We start from the raw sequence: 17680 nt of genomic DNA on the forward strand, positions 1-17680 counted from the left end.
CCTTAGTTTACAAAATCCTGCGTATGAAATTCTTTTCAAGAGGAGACTGCCAAAGTCACAGTGTTTTGCGTAACTAAATTAATTCATTAATACTACCTATAGCTTGTGCTTTCTTTTTGCCAATGAGTTTGGAGTTTTGGAGATATATGAGATGGGTGGCAGTCTGTGGCAGATCTTATTACTTTCCTTTTGTGAAGTTCTCCACCTTCTCCTCAATCCCTCTTACAAAGACAGCCTGAACCAATCAACAACAATCAGCAACTTAATTTTAAGAGAGTAATGGGGAACTTGATGGGGGGAGCAATTGTGCACGTCTTGAGAATAGGAAGTTAAGATGGCTCCTTCCTTGGCGGGTACAGACAGTTTATTTTTGTAATATATATATATATATATATATATATATATATATATATATATATATATATATATATATATATATATATATATATATATATATATATATATATTAATATGTAACCATCATTACATTAATTTAGTGTATATCTGATTTAACCCTATCTGTACCATATATTTATACTTGATACTTGTTTGCCTATCAAAGTAGTGTTTACAAATTCTGAATCTATTTTTTAAAACCATCCTAGAGTGTCCTGGCACCAGTGTATATCGGAAAATTGGCACGGGTTTCAGCATTAGTTGTGCCTTATTTATAATGTGTTTACTTCTTTCAATCTACTCTGCAACAATGGCAGCTGCTCCTATGCAGTCATAAAAATGTTGCATATGAAATCATGTTATGTTTTTTGTTGTCTCTTAATTAACTACTTTATGGTGATCATTTATTTCTGTGACTGATTAATATTGTATGAGCTTTGTGTTTGCTCAATGGAAGTATAATGTTACCAGCGGTAAAAAAAAAAAATTTACACTCCATACCAGCAGGAACATTTAATAAATGTTATTTGTGTCCTGAATGGGAATGCAGCCTAGCCATACAGATCCATCCAGACACCATAAACATATGAAAGACTATCTACCATCAACATTTATCTTTGATCATTTCTGTTAAAACTCTGCCTCCTGGTGTGTACTTAAAAATTAATTTTTAGACAAATGCAAATTCTAATAAAATTCTATGTGTAATTCAAGTCAATGTTTCCATTCATCTCTCTTCAGCCTACCATCTCCCTATAGAACTCCTTTTATCGCTTATAAATATTACTAATTTACATGATCTGTTACTGGAACACCAGGCATCGGAAAATAACTCAACTGAATGTTTGTATAAGGAAGAACAAACATATAAATATAATATGTCCGGTGGGACGGTGCCCGAGAGCGCCTCCCACGCGGTGATTTATTGCCTGCTAGCCTTAAAGAGCCACTCCAGTCTTGTGCTGCTTGTCTGTACAGTATAATAAATAACTAAAGCGCATAGATTTACTATAATATAAAACACCATGATGTCATAATAAAATTAAACATGGTCTTGTTGTGTTACAGTTTCCTACTCAATGTTTTTACAGCCCATCTTAATACAACTAAAACCGTAAATTATATCTGCAGTGATCTTAAGAACCACCTGAGAAATATGGAGACTTAGGGATGGCCTGTCATTATTTATAGTTGATACTGTGAGATAATCTCTCGCCACAGCTCATCAACAAACGTCTGTTTAGTGGCTCAACTGTCACTAGACATATTTATTGGTTTAGTCCGTCAGCCATTATGTAAACTGTTGTATTGATCTATGCCATGTATCACCTATTCATGTCTGTGTTAAGTAATTTTTAAACGAGCATAGTATATCTTGACAAAATTAGTAAGTCATCGAACATAGGTATGTCACTGGGAAGTCAGAAAGCATAGGAGAAGAATAATGTGGCTGTATTAGCGTTCATCATTATGGACAGCTGTGGTCATAGGACTATGAGAATATAGGCCATAGTTATCAAGGGGATACAGGAACCTTTCGAGCCAAAGTGCTACATTTTGAGCCACCAGCAGGAACATTTAGTTTCTTAAAGTATACTCCTTTGTTACAGAATTTCATTCGTGATCAACATAGTATTACTTCTGAGATGGCTAGTCCTGTTTGAGTGGTAATAGTGGTTTTCATTTGCTCATAAATTTAAATTACTGAATATTATGTACATTACCTATCCCCTAATCATATATTTTTTTTTCTTGTTTGCCTTCAAATCACTCTTCAGCTTAGACAAAACATTACTGAAGCTCCTAACGGTGTTGAGCAAGTAGACCTTAGTAGATGTGTCATTTTGTTCTTTTTCTCAGAACTTCAGATCATATGCAAACAATGCAGACATGTTTAAGAAGCTTTTGGGTCACATGACAACTTCGTATTCCCTTGGAAATGATGAATGAGGCAACACCTTACATAGAAATTAGGACATTAAGAATATTATTTATGTGTTTAGTTATACAAGTTGTATAATATAAAAAAATGTATGGAATAGGTGTGGTAGGGTCTTTAACCAATAAGCAGAAAATTATATTAATATAAGTTTTTGTAGTAAATCTCATTAAGAAATGTAGAAGAAGGGTCCATGTATGACTGTTGGGCAGTTGAAGTATGTTTTGAAGTTTGGAGTATATTATCCTTTGGATTTTACGACATATTTCCAGGGTACCACTGGGCCAATTTTGCCCAGTAAGACAAGGGATAGGCAAATGTCTGTTGAAAGCAGCATCGATAACAAAGGCTTGTTTGTGTAAGCTCATGTTGTCAATAAGATAATTTAAAAAAATCACTTAGGAGAACAAGGAAATGAGGTAAAAATCCGCTCTTTTGTTGTATGCCTTTTAAAACAAAGGGCAGATGTTCCATATACACCCAATCAATAGATGAATCAATACATTTTCATTATTTTTATATTGTATTCAAATATGCCCAAGCATATATTGCAAGTTGATGATTTGGGAGTGCGGTAATCAGTTAGCCAAGCACTGTAAACACACATTTAACACCTTTACAGGAACAATAGAACCAACCGCAACCTCCTGTTATTCTGCACATCATCTAAAAATGGAAAATCATTTTGTCTGTATTGAGCTAGCTTTAATGGTTTTTATTCTACAGTATATTGAGGATATCAATTTATACCCATTCAAAGCACATCGGTGTTCCATTGCATTTATTTGGCTATATCTCTTTTGCTAAAGTTTCCTTTTTCTTTTGTTTTACTCCAATAGTTAATTCATTTCCAACTTAGTCTCTCTTGTGTGTTTTTAAAATTCCCTTTGATGAATAATACAAAGAGTTCCAGCAGCGAGTGTCCTGCTGGCAAAGGTGATGCATCAGGCATCTTATTTGTTGAGTTTCTTTCTAGATACTTATCCTGATTTGATGATCCTAGTATATATAATAGTTTATGTTGATATGGATGTTTGCAACCGATAATGCCGTGGCTATCTATCATCTATCTATCTATCTATCTATCTATCTATCTCTAGCTTATGTTAATATTTTTGGGGGGCATTTTGGAAATGAGAGTGTCTTATGTAGGGTGGAAATACCTATTTATATGGTTACGTAAACACACCTGCAAAAAACAACAGCAAAGCAAATACACATTTGTGAGCACAAAGTCACATTTGTGAGCACAAAGTCACATTTGAGAGACTCACGTTAAATGGATTTCCTTGTAGCCTTGTAGCTGCAGCCGCCCCCTCCTCCATGGTCCAACAATAATTGGCTGATTGACCCCCACCTGCAGCATTTGCAGTGCAGTGATTGGCAGTAAGTACAGTATATCACGTGTAAGGAGATGTGTTCCACCAAACACATCTTCAAAGGAAGAAGCTAGTTGGGGGTGTGCATATGGGGGACCCATTTTAACCCCTTAAGGATAATGGGTTGTCCTTAAACCCATTAAAAACAATGCATTGTGAGCCCGTACTTCTATGGACTTTGTCATGAAGGGGTTAAAGGGACCACACAGCTGGAGTGTTCTTTTAAGCGCCATGGAGAATAAGAGGAGGTACTTATATTTTCCATCCTTTATACTTTTATTTTGGAGAGAGAACATCTTTTGTGAGCATTCTCATTGCTGCTGACACGTGAAGTGGGATTGTGTGAATTTAGAGCCTTCTTACTGAGCAGCTGCCAACTTCTTTTAATGCTCACAAAATTGGTATTAAGGCCTCATGTTTATTTAATGAATATGTTTGCAGCCTTGCATTTGAGCACTAGTAATTTGTTCTGCTTTGTATATAAAAATCCTAAAATCTATTTGTTATGATAGGAAAATATAGGGTTATATTGCATTTGTGTTTGGTAATTGGTGCAACGTTAACCATTTGAACATTCATAGAGCTAATGGATAAAATAACAATTACCCGCTCCATTAAATCATTAATCCTCTATTAAGGTCTTGCTCTGTCAGCGATTCACTTGCCAGGTTGTCCCAGAATGCAATTTTACATTTTCCAAGTTGCTTTTGGCTCTCATAAGCAATTAAATGATGGAAAAAGTAAGCAGACAAATCCAATCTACATTTTTGTCCTGTCTGAGGGTTGATCAGCTTTCATATTGTTACCATTAAGGGGTGAAAAAAAGGACAAATGTAGTCCTTGGCATAGGAGAAACAATTTCTTTAACAACAAAATGGACAAAAATCACTTTTGCAGTTTTATTTACTAAAGAATGCATAGGTGGGAGTATGAAGAGGGTTTTCCAGTCCAAAAAGAGATAGCACAGCTGGCGACGTATTCTGGCTTAGGCCAACTAGTCCTGGGGAAGCTGCAGTCTCCTTGTCGCAAAACCCCATGGATGTTCTCACCCCACCAATGTGCCACTGATCTACGGGGAAGTTGCAAGAGGGATCTGCTTTAGCACCCTGCGCTGAGCACCTTTAAGTCACGGCATATGACATCATATCCTGGCACTCTGCATTGGACATGGAGGCAGTGGAGTAGGGGCTCAGTCAAGCCTAGGGTAGCACCTAAGATAAATATTCCTTTCAGTACCAGCATTGTACACATTTGACAGACGGTTGAAGAATTCCCAATCTTTTGTGCATTACTGTATTTGAAAATGTATAGTTTTGGAGCAACAACTGATTGCTGAACAGGACAACAGCTCCCGTTGTCCATTCTTTTTATCGTAGCCACCCCCTGTGGTTATGCCCATATACTGGCTTGTTAGGCCAAGCTTATGTATAATTGCTTACTTGGCAGAATACTGTGTGTGCCAATACTACCGTATTTGCTCGATTATAAGACGAGGTTTTTTTCAGAGCAAATGCTCTGAAAAATACCCCTCGTCTTATAATCGGGGTCGTCTTCTAATCAGACCTCAAATAGAGGTCTGATTAGGAGACTAAGATCCAGATCCCCCGCACCGCTGCAGGGGACCTGGATCCTCCTGTCGTCGCCCCCCCCACACACTTACCGGTGCTTCCGGAGGTGAAGTTGGCAGCGGGGGTTTGTATGCGTCCGTCGCAAATACCTTCCCCGACTGTCAGAGATCAGACTTCAAGAGTTCCTGATCTCTGACAGCCGGGGAAGGTATTTGCGACGGACGCATACAAACCCCCGCTGCCAACTCCACCTCCTTCCGGCTGCCGCGGAATGAGACGTCAACCCGCTGCCCCGGCAATACACCAGGAAATTGGAAGCACCGGTAAGTAAGTGTGTGTGTGTGTGTGTGTGTGTGTGTGTGTGTGTGTAGGGCATTTCTGGAATGCCTTACACCCCTATATGCCACTCTGGCACTTAGGGGGTTAAAAGGCATATTATGGGGCAGAGTGGCATATAGGGAGGTATAAGGCATTTCAGGAGGCAGAGTGGCGTTAAGGGGGCATTTAATAGTGCACTCTGCCTCCTGAAATGCCTTATACCTCCCTATATGCCACTCTGCCCCATAATATGCCTTTTAACCCCCTAAATGCCAGAGTGGCATATAGGGGTATAAGGCATTTCTGGAGGCAGAGTGCTCTATATAATGCCTTTTAACTCCCTTAATGCCACTCTGCCTCCTGGAATGCCTTATACCTCCCTATATGCCACTCTGCCCCATAATATGCATTTTAACCCCCTAAATGCCAGAATGGGATATAGGGGTATAAGGCATTTCTGGAGGCAGAGTGGCACATAGGGGGTCAAAAGGCATACCATGGGGCACAGTGGCATATAGAGGGTTAAAAGGCATATCATGGGCCACAGTGCCATATTGGTGTGGCAAGCCTGGGGGCAGATGTGCGTAACTGGGGGACAGGTTGGAAAATACAAGAAATAAAAACAAAAAAAAAATATTTTTCTCAATCATAGCTTTTATTAAAAAAAATAGTTTACATGAATTTACTGGTAAAACTTTTTTCCTTTAGGGTCGTCTTATATTCAGGCTTTTTCTTTTTTTCCTAAGTTAATATTCAGATTTTGGGGGGTCGTCTTATAATCAGGGTCGTCTTATAATCGAGCAAATACAGTATATCTCAACATTTAGAGTTTACTTAGGCATTGCCTCAGTAGCCTAAAAGCATTTTCTGATTTAGGCTGAGAGAGTGTGATTTTTATGCTAATTTATAGTGTTTTTGCAGACTTGTAAATTTTAAATTGTTTACAGAGGAGGAGTAAGACCTTTCATAGCGCCACTGTTATAATTTAAACATCAAATAGTCAATTTTGTTGGAGAGAATTATTATACAGGGAAGGGTTGTCTATCATTTGAAACGACAAAACAAACCGATATACATAGTGAGATGCAGCAAGGAATGAAAAGTCAGGGAAAAAAAAGCAATATTAGTAAGCTGCGGTGTATTTCTCGCGATCTTTTGTGAATGAGTTAATTTTGTCATTGGCAATATTATGATCAAACGTATTATGCTGCTTAAAAGTTATAGCCATTCACTTTGAACAATATCACAGTTTCATAATGCCAATAATAATTTCAATCAAATCATTCTGAATTTGAGCTACATGTGTAAATGAATAATGTTTTATCTATTAACAAATATAGTTCATGTAACAAAAGAGCTTTGCTGAAAGCTTTTGTATTTCCAAGGTTCAATTTGTGGAAAGATCTGCTGAACATTTTTATTTTTTTTATTTTTTGGCTAAATAGCAGCTCTAATGAGATTTAGTTTTCAATGATATTTTAAAGACTTAAACCATATAGCCGAACTAGACACCATTTTACCTTATACATTCTATTTTACACAAAAGAACATTGGTCATAAAAGAATCCATGCAAGAAAAAAATATATATATAACAAAGTCCAATGAAATATATGCTTTTGAAAATAGAAGCCAAAAAAAAATATATCTTGCTGTATGTTGAATGTATTTTTGAAATGCATGTCAAAGGCACTTGCAAGCTAGAGGGGCCGTGGCAAGCACACATTAAGTCAAAGGGAACTGAAATTGTGGCCTCTAATGGAAGCTGACGGCGCTTTGTATTCACATGCACATTATTGGAAATTACTGATTTAACCCTAAGTTTGCCACAGGCTAAACACTAGGCATGTGAAGTCAGATCAATGGGTTTTGTGCGCAGACACACCAGTGTCCTATGGCGGACTTCTGCATACTGAGATTTAGTTAAATGTCCTTCATAAAGCGGTTGTTATCGACAAACACTTCAAATAATTCCCCTTTAGTCATATAGAGCATTTTGTTCTCCTGGACCATTACACACAAAGTAACATGCAAGCAGGTGGCTAAAGCAAATATAACAACAACAGCGTTATTCAATAAGTCATTAAGGTCTTTCTATATTACCATGACAACTTAATTGATTAGATTGATTAGAAATTAGCAGACTTCTATTTGCACTTAGCGTTCAGCTCTTGTAATGAATCAAAATGTATTTGGTTGCTTTGCCTGATTTTCTGATGCCTATTTCCAAAATAACAACATATAGCTTTCCATACAAATTATAGCCACAACCCCACCGAATCAGCATTGTGGGAGAGTAATCACTAAATAGTTTTCTATTTTTTTTTTGTTTTGTATTGCAGATTTTCTATTGCAAAAATGTGGAGGGGGGGGGTTGGTTCTGTATACTGTATAGTTCTGCTAGCTCTGGAACGTTAGCTAATGGGCTGAAATTGACATAATGCTCAGCCCATGTTGCAGGAAACTCTTGCCAGCGATGGCTGTTTATAATGCATAATGAAGTAGGTGAATTAAAACCTGCAAGGTCATATAACTCAAATAATAAACCCACTAGTTGCGCCTTTAAGCAATTGTGTAACATTTAATTCACGGAGTTGAAGGACAAATATGATGCCAATCGAAGATGACCTTCATGAGATACACGAGTCTTGTGTAAGATGTATCAGAATACACTCTCATACGATGCTGTTGGACTAATGTAAACAATACTTAAAATATATCATTTTAACATATTTTTTGTTTGTTTTTTTGTTACATAATTAATTGGACATATGTTTTGTTGATCAGTAAATTGTTTTATGTCCCGTGGTGAAACTGGCTGCTTGGATTACTATTGAAAGTAATATTATTATGTGACATGAGATACGAGTGCACATTTTGGAAACCACAAGGCAAAGGTTTTTTTTTTTGTTTGTTACATAAAATATTTACATTTTGTGGACAGAAATGTCAACACTTAGTAATGAAGAACAGCACGATACACTATACGTATATTTTTTGTTTAAAAAATAACACCAAGTTTCTTTGGGTTCCTATTTAATATGACCAGCAGCAACATGCCTTTACACAAAAAATATGGTAAACACAATTTACAATCTTGAAAAATAATATATTTATAATTTATTCCTGCAGATTGTAAGAGATTCTTGGATGGATCAAGCATTCAGGCACATGTCAAAAGTTGGGGAATGGTGCCATTAGGATCCGCCATTGAATTGCCTTGTGATATTTCCATGGGCTCATCAACATTTGTTTTCCACAATAAGAGCAGTATAATCTGTTATAATACACAAACATGGGATACTAAAAATTGCTACATTCATGGTCCCACAAACAGTGTGCATTACAAGAAGCTCTATTACGAGCCCCTTTACATCTCTTCTGGGTTCTTCTTGTGATATTGCTAATATTGGTTCTGTTGTAAGGTATAGCAACGGGCAGACTTATAAAAACTACCCACCAGGCACAGACTGGTCATAGGACACCTTGGGCAAATGTTGAAAAATGTACTACATTCTACTCTACATGTGCTGATGGCCTAAGCATTTAGATCTATAATATGTTTGCTCATAAAGAAAGCAAAAAAGCCAGATAAGAACACAAGATACCTCATTATTGACTCCCTCCACTTGAATATAGCTGCTCTTTTGTACATAGCTTTAAGCATAACACAGGGCTGGCGTTCCACCTACACATAGCTATTTCAATGTCTTTGGTGCATCTCTGCATGTAATTCTTAAACGCGGATTGGAAAAGTTACATTAATTCATAGCAGAATTGCTTTCAAATATGTCCCTATTGGCATCAGTGTATTTCTGTTACTTAATGTGATCTGTATGGTGGATGTTTTTTTTTATCATCTTTTTGCTCACCATAAACATATAAACCTTATGCTCATTAAATAAAAAAATACAAAAGACATGGAAGCTGAAGAAAGGGCACATCATTATTATACCACCAGCAGCAACAGCTGTATAATTGTTAGCATATACCCTGGGGATTTTCTTAAAACAGAAGATTTTGATTGTAAAGCGTTTAAAAGCAAAAATGCTGTATAATTCACTACTTAATAATGCATGCAACCTTATTATTGAAAACATGTTTTTAAATACTATTACCTGGTGCAATTTGTTCACTGCTAAGAGAAAAATATAATTTTGTTCTATCCTTAATCAGTTCTAAAAAAATCATCATGGATTAAACAAACCAAGTGTGCTGTATAAACTACATTAGACGTGCTGTGCATACATTGAAAGACTAAAATTCTTTCTTTCTTCTCTTTCTTTCCTCTCTTTCTTTCCTCTCTTTCTTTCCTCTCTTTCTTTCCTCTCTTTCTTTCTCTCTTTCTTTCTCTCTCTCTCTCTCCCACCCATTCTCAACTCTTACCTGTCCCACATACGCACTTCCATACAAATATTCCCTCCCCACCACTGCCACATCATCCCAAACCCTCTTTTCCATACATTTTCAATATCAGTAGCACACTACTGCATCAATTGCCAATTACACAGGGCAGAGCTTAAAGCAAACATCTACTCTGATTGGACCATTGCCTTCAAACTTGCCCAGTGTGAAAGACAATCCGCGCTGTAACAAGCCTTTTATACATAATGAGATTTCATTGCAATAAGCCAAAGTGACCATTGGTTTTGTGGATGCAGTTTCCTGTAAGTAATTGGCTGTTTCTAGCAAACAAAACTGTTTAAGTTTAGAGGAAGGGACGGTACACTACTGCTGAAGTGGGTAGGTGGTTTTTTAATCCCTTGCAGGTAAAGAAGATGAAGTTAATAAAGATGTTCAGAGCAGTAGGTCATCCTTTTAAATGTCTAAGCTGCTTGTTTTCTTAGTAAAGGGATCATGTGTAAGCGCATACAGAAACCTAACATTAGATAACTTCAGAATTGTCCCTTTTTCAACAGCCAATCTATCCTCCACTGATGTCCTCATTTGTAGGAGCTCAGAATATTAATATATCTACAGTAGTAAAACGAACAATAATATGTATAGAAACAGCAGAAATGCATTTTTCTAAATGTTTTACTTGTTGCATACATAGCTATCCATTAGGCCCAGGGTCAAATGGGAAAGTTCAATCCCCAGCTCTAACTCTTTGATAAACCAATGTCAACTTAACATTCTAAACTCCAAAAAAACTGGGATGGAAAGAGTGACAGAGCCATTTGGGTCCAAAAGAGGGACTGTTCTTTCTAAAGAGGGCTACTTGGGATGCATGGTACATTTGCTAAAATCATACCCAATGATAAATATACTTTTGTAATTGGTAAAGTATGTACAAGAAGAATACAAATATTCTGATAATATTTCATATCGTAGCTTCACTGTATTCTGAATTTTGTATTGGATTCAAGAGCATTGTGAAACTCAATGTTCAAAATACTATATATATATTTAAAACAAGTACTTGAGATGTGTAAAGGTTTTCTGCTTTTTAGCAGGTACTGGAAACTGCTAGATATTATCAAGATGAGTTGTCAATGAATCCACATAAATGTCAAAGACATGTTGCCTTCTAAGATTATACTACATGCATTAATAAGCTTGAAGTACTTTGCGTTCTAGCTTTAGAAGAGGGCAGTTGAATCACTGATGTAATATCATTGCTTGAGTGAAAGACTGGAAGCTTTTAGACCCTTACAAGGTGCCTACATTCCCAAGTGAACTGCTCTTGTTTCTATATTTAGCTGGATTCCAACAGAGAAAATGTGCACAATATAGGGATATATTTGAATCTCTTACTGTCTGGGCTAACAAAAAAAAAAGAAAAAACATCTAAAATATTCTTGTGCTCCTCGCTGAGATTTGTATACATGCATATACATGCAGCTATTCAAACATTTTCTTTAACTTCAAGAATTGACCAACAAATTGGAGGGAGAATTATGGAAGGCACATAGTTTTCTTAGACAATGAAGTAAATGGCTCTCTAGGAGAGTGAGAACATTACTTTGAATTAACCCCGAGAGGACTGTTCTGAGTCCCATGTCTGTAGAATCTTTTACCCTGGATGCTTACCTCAGTTTGAATCACCAAGCAGGAAAGAGTTAAGACCATACAGTTTAATGTGAAATCTAAAAGAAACAGCACACCGTTTTCAGTGTTCTACTCACTAACATTCATTATTAATACTAACATTAGCATCGGGGTAGAGCTAGTCCCCATTTCTGGTGGATCTCGCTTCTAAGAGACTTGAAAATGGCGGCCCACCTAGAGATCAAATATTATGACTGAGGTCCAGGAATTAGTTATATTTATGAAACCTCTAGGCCAAATGTTGATTCGTATACAATGTGCAAAGCAAAAAATATATATTCTTATTACAAAATCAGATAAGATTAGCTAAGGTCTTTTGGCTAACCGTGAGTTTGCAGGTAAATGGAAAAAAAAATAATCTTACCAACTTCATTATTCATTATGCAGGAACAATTTAGCCCTTCGTAGAGCAGTAGCTCACCGTATTGGCACTTCATAATGCCTATAGAAGCTAGTGTCTGCAAACACTCTGCATATGTTTATCAATGTACAGAAAGGTTAACAAATCTAGCATCCTCCAATGTACTATATGCACTGTTATATAACCCTAAGTGCTGTATACGCATTGTTTTGTAACACAAATGCTTTATTATGTAATATAAATCAACAACCATTTAGATAATATACTTAAAATGGGAAATGAATGCAGCACTGTATATGACACTGCAAATGAGTAGAATGGATATAAAAATGGAAAGTGGTGCTGTTTGAAAGAGATTTCTTTCTCAATTAGGCAAATATTCTGCTTGCTCCGGCTCTACAAGCTTCATACATCTTTTCAATTTTCCAGTCCATTACGAGACAGAAGGGAAATGTAAATCTCCTGTATTATTATCATGTGTTTTGAGCTAAGAGTTTTTACAATATACAACAGGAATTCTTTAGAGGGATCTTCAGTCACCTTAAAAAGACTTTGTGATTAGTTTGTGTTCGTAGTTTTTTTTCTCTTTGAGTTGTATCTGAAGAAGTTGTATAATAGATATACTTTATGGTATGTTTTGACACAGGTTTCATTTTGAAAAAAACTAGGTTTAGAAATGTTAGGTTAAAAAAAATGCCCCCTCCCCCAAAACTCAAAAAAAACAGCACGGTGCCCAATAGTGTTTATAGGCCGGTTAGGCAATGGCAGCTCTGGACTGTCTTCCTAGTCTTAAGTCAAAATATGTCATACCTGCCATCATTTTAGGAATGGACACTTTCCTTAGGGTGGTGATTAGAGATGGGATGGGTGTTCTCAGATGCAGAAGCCATGCATAGAGGCAGGGTGGTGTACTTACCTTACCATCTCTGAACCAGAATGCCATAGTAGGTGCAAAAGGACCTTTAAGCATTCTAATTTGTGATTGAGAACAATTACAACAACCTTTGTATAACTGCAGTTTTGGTGAGTTGGTAACTTGGTCCAACATCACAGAGTTTCATAAATACACCAATTTAAAAATATGTATTATTTATACCTTTCTAATCCTACACTCTACTGATATTTTAATGACTATGAGACCATGGTGCAAAAAATTAACCCGGGTCCCCCCAACTTCAACAGCTAGTTTGTGCCATCATTGCCCCTACACAACTGGTCTGTGCTTTCTTTGCCACTTGCCACCCCTTCCAACATACAACATACTTAAGCACATCTACACAAATTACAAACACTTACTCGTACTCACTAACACATACTCCACCTTACCCCACTTACACAATTCCACATCCATGCTCACACACACCCATGCTCTCACACACACACACACACAGAACACAACGATGTTCTCACACACGCACACAAAGTACACGTGTGCTTGCACCTTTAAATGTATGGGTTAATCTCACAGGTTTAGCTATGTTTTAATTAAGACCTGCTCTCACAGCACAAACAAGCCAGTGCTGGCCCTTCATAATGCCATCAAGGACTCTTCATAAGTCAGAAGTGGTGATTGATGTCCTTACTCCATTTTATTGCTAAAGATAAAAATGTAATGCTTTTTTTAATATTCTCTTTTACCTTCTTTTAATATACACAGCAAATATAATGCTTCAGACAACCATTATAGAAATGAACTTTCCTTCCTACAATGGTTGTCTGAAGCATTACATTTGCTGGACAAGGAGTAGGGGTAGTGGGTGGACCATGGGCAGGGATTGGGCATGGCCATGCTTCTGCACTGCCCAGGGAAAGAAGAAACTGCCATGGAGACCTAGGGAAGCAGGCTTTTACCCAGAGCCTACAGGAAACCTTATGGAAGGTTCTGTACGTTGACATCTCTTTTGGGTTGGTAACGTGTTTTTCCAGAAAATGTTAGCGTGACTTTGTCAGGCACTGGGTATAATAACTGTTTGAATAATATTGTTCCTCTTCTATTCTGTATTTAACAATAGAAGGATGACATGGGTAGGAAATCACACATATTAAAAGAAATCTACTCCCCACAAAACATCTACATTAATAAATAAGCAAATATATAAATGTATATGTTAAATTGTGATTACTGAAACATGAGTCAATTGACTAGATTCAATAGATAAGTCTCTCAAAGTCTTTAAATACTCAAAAATACTCCTCCCATAGATCACAATGAAAAAAATGAGATAACCAGAAATATATTGGTCCAGATTCATTAGCTAAGATAACATGTATTGTTGTTATCTGATTTTTTCTTTTACAAGCTACAAATGGATAGCTTGTTATAGATTTATATCCAGCATTGAATCCAGCCCAATGTCTTTTATGCCTAATGTTTTGTTGTGTGTAGAATGGTGAGTTTACGCAGCATGTGGTAGAATAAGGTTGTGCCACACAGTCAGGTGGACTTGTGTGATTTATCTTATAATTTATACTTTATTTTTCAGGAGGAGTCAAAAGAATTATATAAACAACAGGATTTACCCATAAGTGAACAGCTTGCAACTGAACAGTAAGTATGAATGTCTAACAAATTAATTTCAATGCAATCTAATGAGTAGTAGTAGTGCAGCGTTAAACATCTATCTACAAAATGTACTTTAAAAATTATTATAAACCTGAACAGTTAAATGTGACAACACTGAAGAAATGACACTCTGCTAGAATGTAAAGTAGTGAGTGTACAGCCTGTGTAACAGTGTAAATTTGCTGTCCCCTCAAAATAACTTAACACACAGCCATTAATGTCTAAACCTTAGCAACAAAAGTGAGTATACCCCTTAGTGGAAATGTCCAAATTGGGCCTAATGACCCATTTCCCCTCCCAGGTGTCATGTGACTCGTTAATGTTACAAGGCCTCAGGTGTAAACGGGGAGCAGTGTAATAAAATATTTACAAAAATATGAGGGGTGTACTCACTTTTGTGAGATACTATATATCATTTAGCAAATATTTACTTCAGCTTAGCTTCAAAAGTCACTGCATATCACAACAAAACATTCGAGCTTCCTTGTACTTACCTCAAAAATCAGCATAATTAAAGTTTATAAAGAATTACTCATCAGTCCATTTAATGAGACTACAGATTAACTTAATAGAATGCTGTCTATGTTCATTGACCTTATAGAAATGTAAAAATCCTGATACCATTTTATATACTTACATCGTTAAAGCCAGATCCACAGTAATTATACCTTTTAACTGAATAAAAGGGGCTTTCAAAGCACTAGATTCTCTTAAATGATGTCTAATAGACCTGTGCAAGACAAGCAAATTCAATGCAGTCAAAGTTTTTGTTGAATTTTTGCTGTGCTTATTGTCGGACAGCAAATTGTGGTTTTCTATAGTTCAGTGTGGACAACATTTGGAGGCCCTTTTTTGCTTTGGAAAAGCAACAGCAGCATCTTAAGGTTTAGGAAGGGATCATGATTTGATTTTTCATTTTGCAAGACCACCACAAATCAGTAACAGCCTCACTACACCAATGGATACATTTATCCAGCAGCATGTTATGAAATTTCTCCCAAAGGTGGACCATTTTGATAAATTGACCCCCTCAGAGAAAGGAAGGTGATAAAGCAGTGGGAAGACGCTGGCAGGTAGGCACATTCAGCCCCACTGTAAAGGAAACAACCCCTCCCCCCACCAAATGAGAAAAAAAAATTGAAAAATTGTTACCTCTGAGTAAAGAAAGAGGTTGAGCTGCAGCATCAGTAGCATCAGTGGCAGGAAACAGGGTAGGTACAGGCAGAAAGAAAGACACATCCAACCATATGGTACAAAACTAAATCCCCCCAATACTCGAAAAAACAATAAGAGTTGATCCCCTAGTGTTAAGAGGGACTTTGAGCTGTAGCAGCAGAGGCAGTGCACAGGACAGGCACTGCCAGGCAGGCACATGCAGATTGTACAGCTTTATAGAGGACTCCATTTCCCCCAATATTAGAATCCCCTCCCCGTATTAGAAAAAAAGAAGAAGAATTTATCCTCACAGTAAGGAAAGACATTGAGGTGCTGAGGCAGGGCAGTCCAGAGGACAGGCGCTAGCAGACAGAGACTGACTGATTTGTTGTACCTGGATGGTCTACCCTGTAGACCTGTGTATTGTCTGCAAAAAATATACCTTGCTATTAAGAAATTCTAAATTATAACTAATAAAAATCACAGCCATGAGCATCAATAATACCCTCCCCTGATTTTCTGTCTATTCCTACCCATCATGCATTTATATGCAACCACCTACACACAGTAGCATCCCACTCTACCTCATACAAGAGCGCTAAAATGGGTTGTAATGGCACCAAAATGTGGCAAATCAGAGATCTGTACTTTCGCAGAAAGTTGGCAATTTTCAATAAAAATAAAGTTTGTATGAATCCGACTGCACGAGTCTAATGTTTAATACCATGATAAGTAGAACTAATTAAATCTCTCATTGAAAACCTTAGTTAGTACAATGTTATGCTATTGCTTGATGTCCCTGATAAATACCCATTCATGTTGAAGTTGGAGACGGAGTTGGGTAAACAGTTCCTCGCAGATCAATGGAATAGAACAATTGCAAACCCCACATCATGGTCACCATTGCTCAAATTATTTCAAACTCCTCAGGAAAATATTATATAGGTGGCATCTGGTGCCTAGTAGGTTAGCACATATGTTCCCTGGCCTGTCACAATTATGCTGGAGAGAATGTGGCTTGGAAGGATCTAACATACATATTTGGTGGTCTTATTATCCGGCTATTGGGAAATGTATTTCAGTTAATTTTAAACAAAAGGGCTGTTGATCTTCCTCACTTACCAGAGAAAGTGTTGCTCCATATATGGCCTGATGTCCTTCCATCTGATGTAAGATGCTTGGCTGGTCATGTTCTAGGCCCTGCTAGCATGAAATTGGAAATCACAATATATCCCGTTAATCACCTTATTGCACAATGAGATGGAACACATTCTGGTAATGGAAAAACGTTTTTATAGTATATCCGGCAACTTGTTGAGATTCAAAAAACTTTGGTACCTCTGGAGAAGCTAGGTTAGAGAGTTCTAATCTAAATGGAGATATGGCGTGCTATTTCTTGATGGAATATTGTGTATGGTATTAGAAGTTGAAGATTGACCTACGACAAAACATCAAAAATTCCATCTCTGAGTATTCAGACCTATTTATGGAACCTGGATGTCTCCCCTGTTGCACCTCATATTCCTTGCTCCCCCAATTCCATTCACTCTCTCATCTTTTCTTAATTTCATTTTCACCATTTGTAATTATTTTTTGTTACAGCAGAAGAACATACTACATTATCATTAAGGGCACAGGCACCTCAAAAGTAGAGGTCTTTATTGGCAGCATATTTTACCTTTCTATCTTGGCTTGGATGTACTTAATAACATTAATCTGAACTCAGAATCAATACCTTTGCATCAGATCTTCTTCTAACTAAGATCAAGGAGCTTAGGCTTCATAGAATGGAAAAACCAATGTTGCTAATTACATTTTATACCTGTAGTATACACTTTATACAACCAATTATTTTGTAAAACGTTTATCTCGAAAATTTTACCTGTGTTAATTTTCCGAAAGAAAAATAAAACAGTGACCTCAATCAAAAAATCTAGCAAGTAGGTAGACTG

General features: G+C 36.9%; 1 protein-coding gene across 1 annotated transcript in view; it reads left to right on the forward strand.

The window, feature by feature from the left end:
* CDH18 (cadherin 18) overlaps nt 1–17680 on the forward strand; it is a 234589-nt gene that overhangs the window by 46583 nt on the left and 170326 nt on the right. Inside the window, exon 3 of the mRNA XM_053468337.1 lies at nt 14494–14558. The gene's annotated coding sequence lies outside the window, so the exon portion shown is untranslated. The remainder of the gene's footprint in view (nt 1–14493; nt 14559–17680) is intronic.

Source organism: Spea bombifrons, chromosome 5 (genome assembly GCF_027358695.1).
Source record: "Spea bombifrons isolate aSpeBom1 chromosome 5, aSpeBom1.2.pri, whole genome shotgun sequence".
Taxonomy (NCBI): Eukaryota; Metazoa; Chordata; class Amphibia; order Anura; family Pelobatidae; genus Spea; species Spea bombifrons.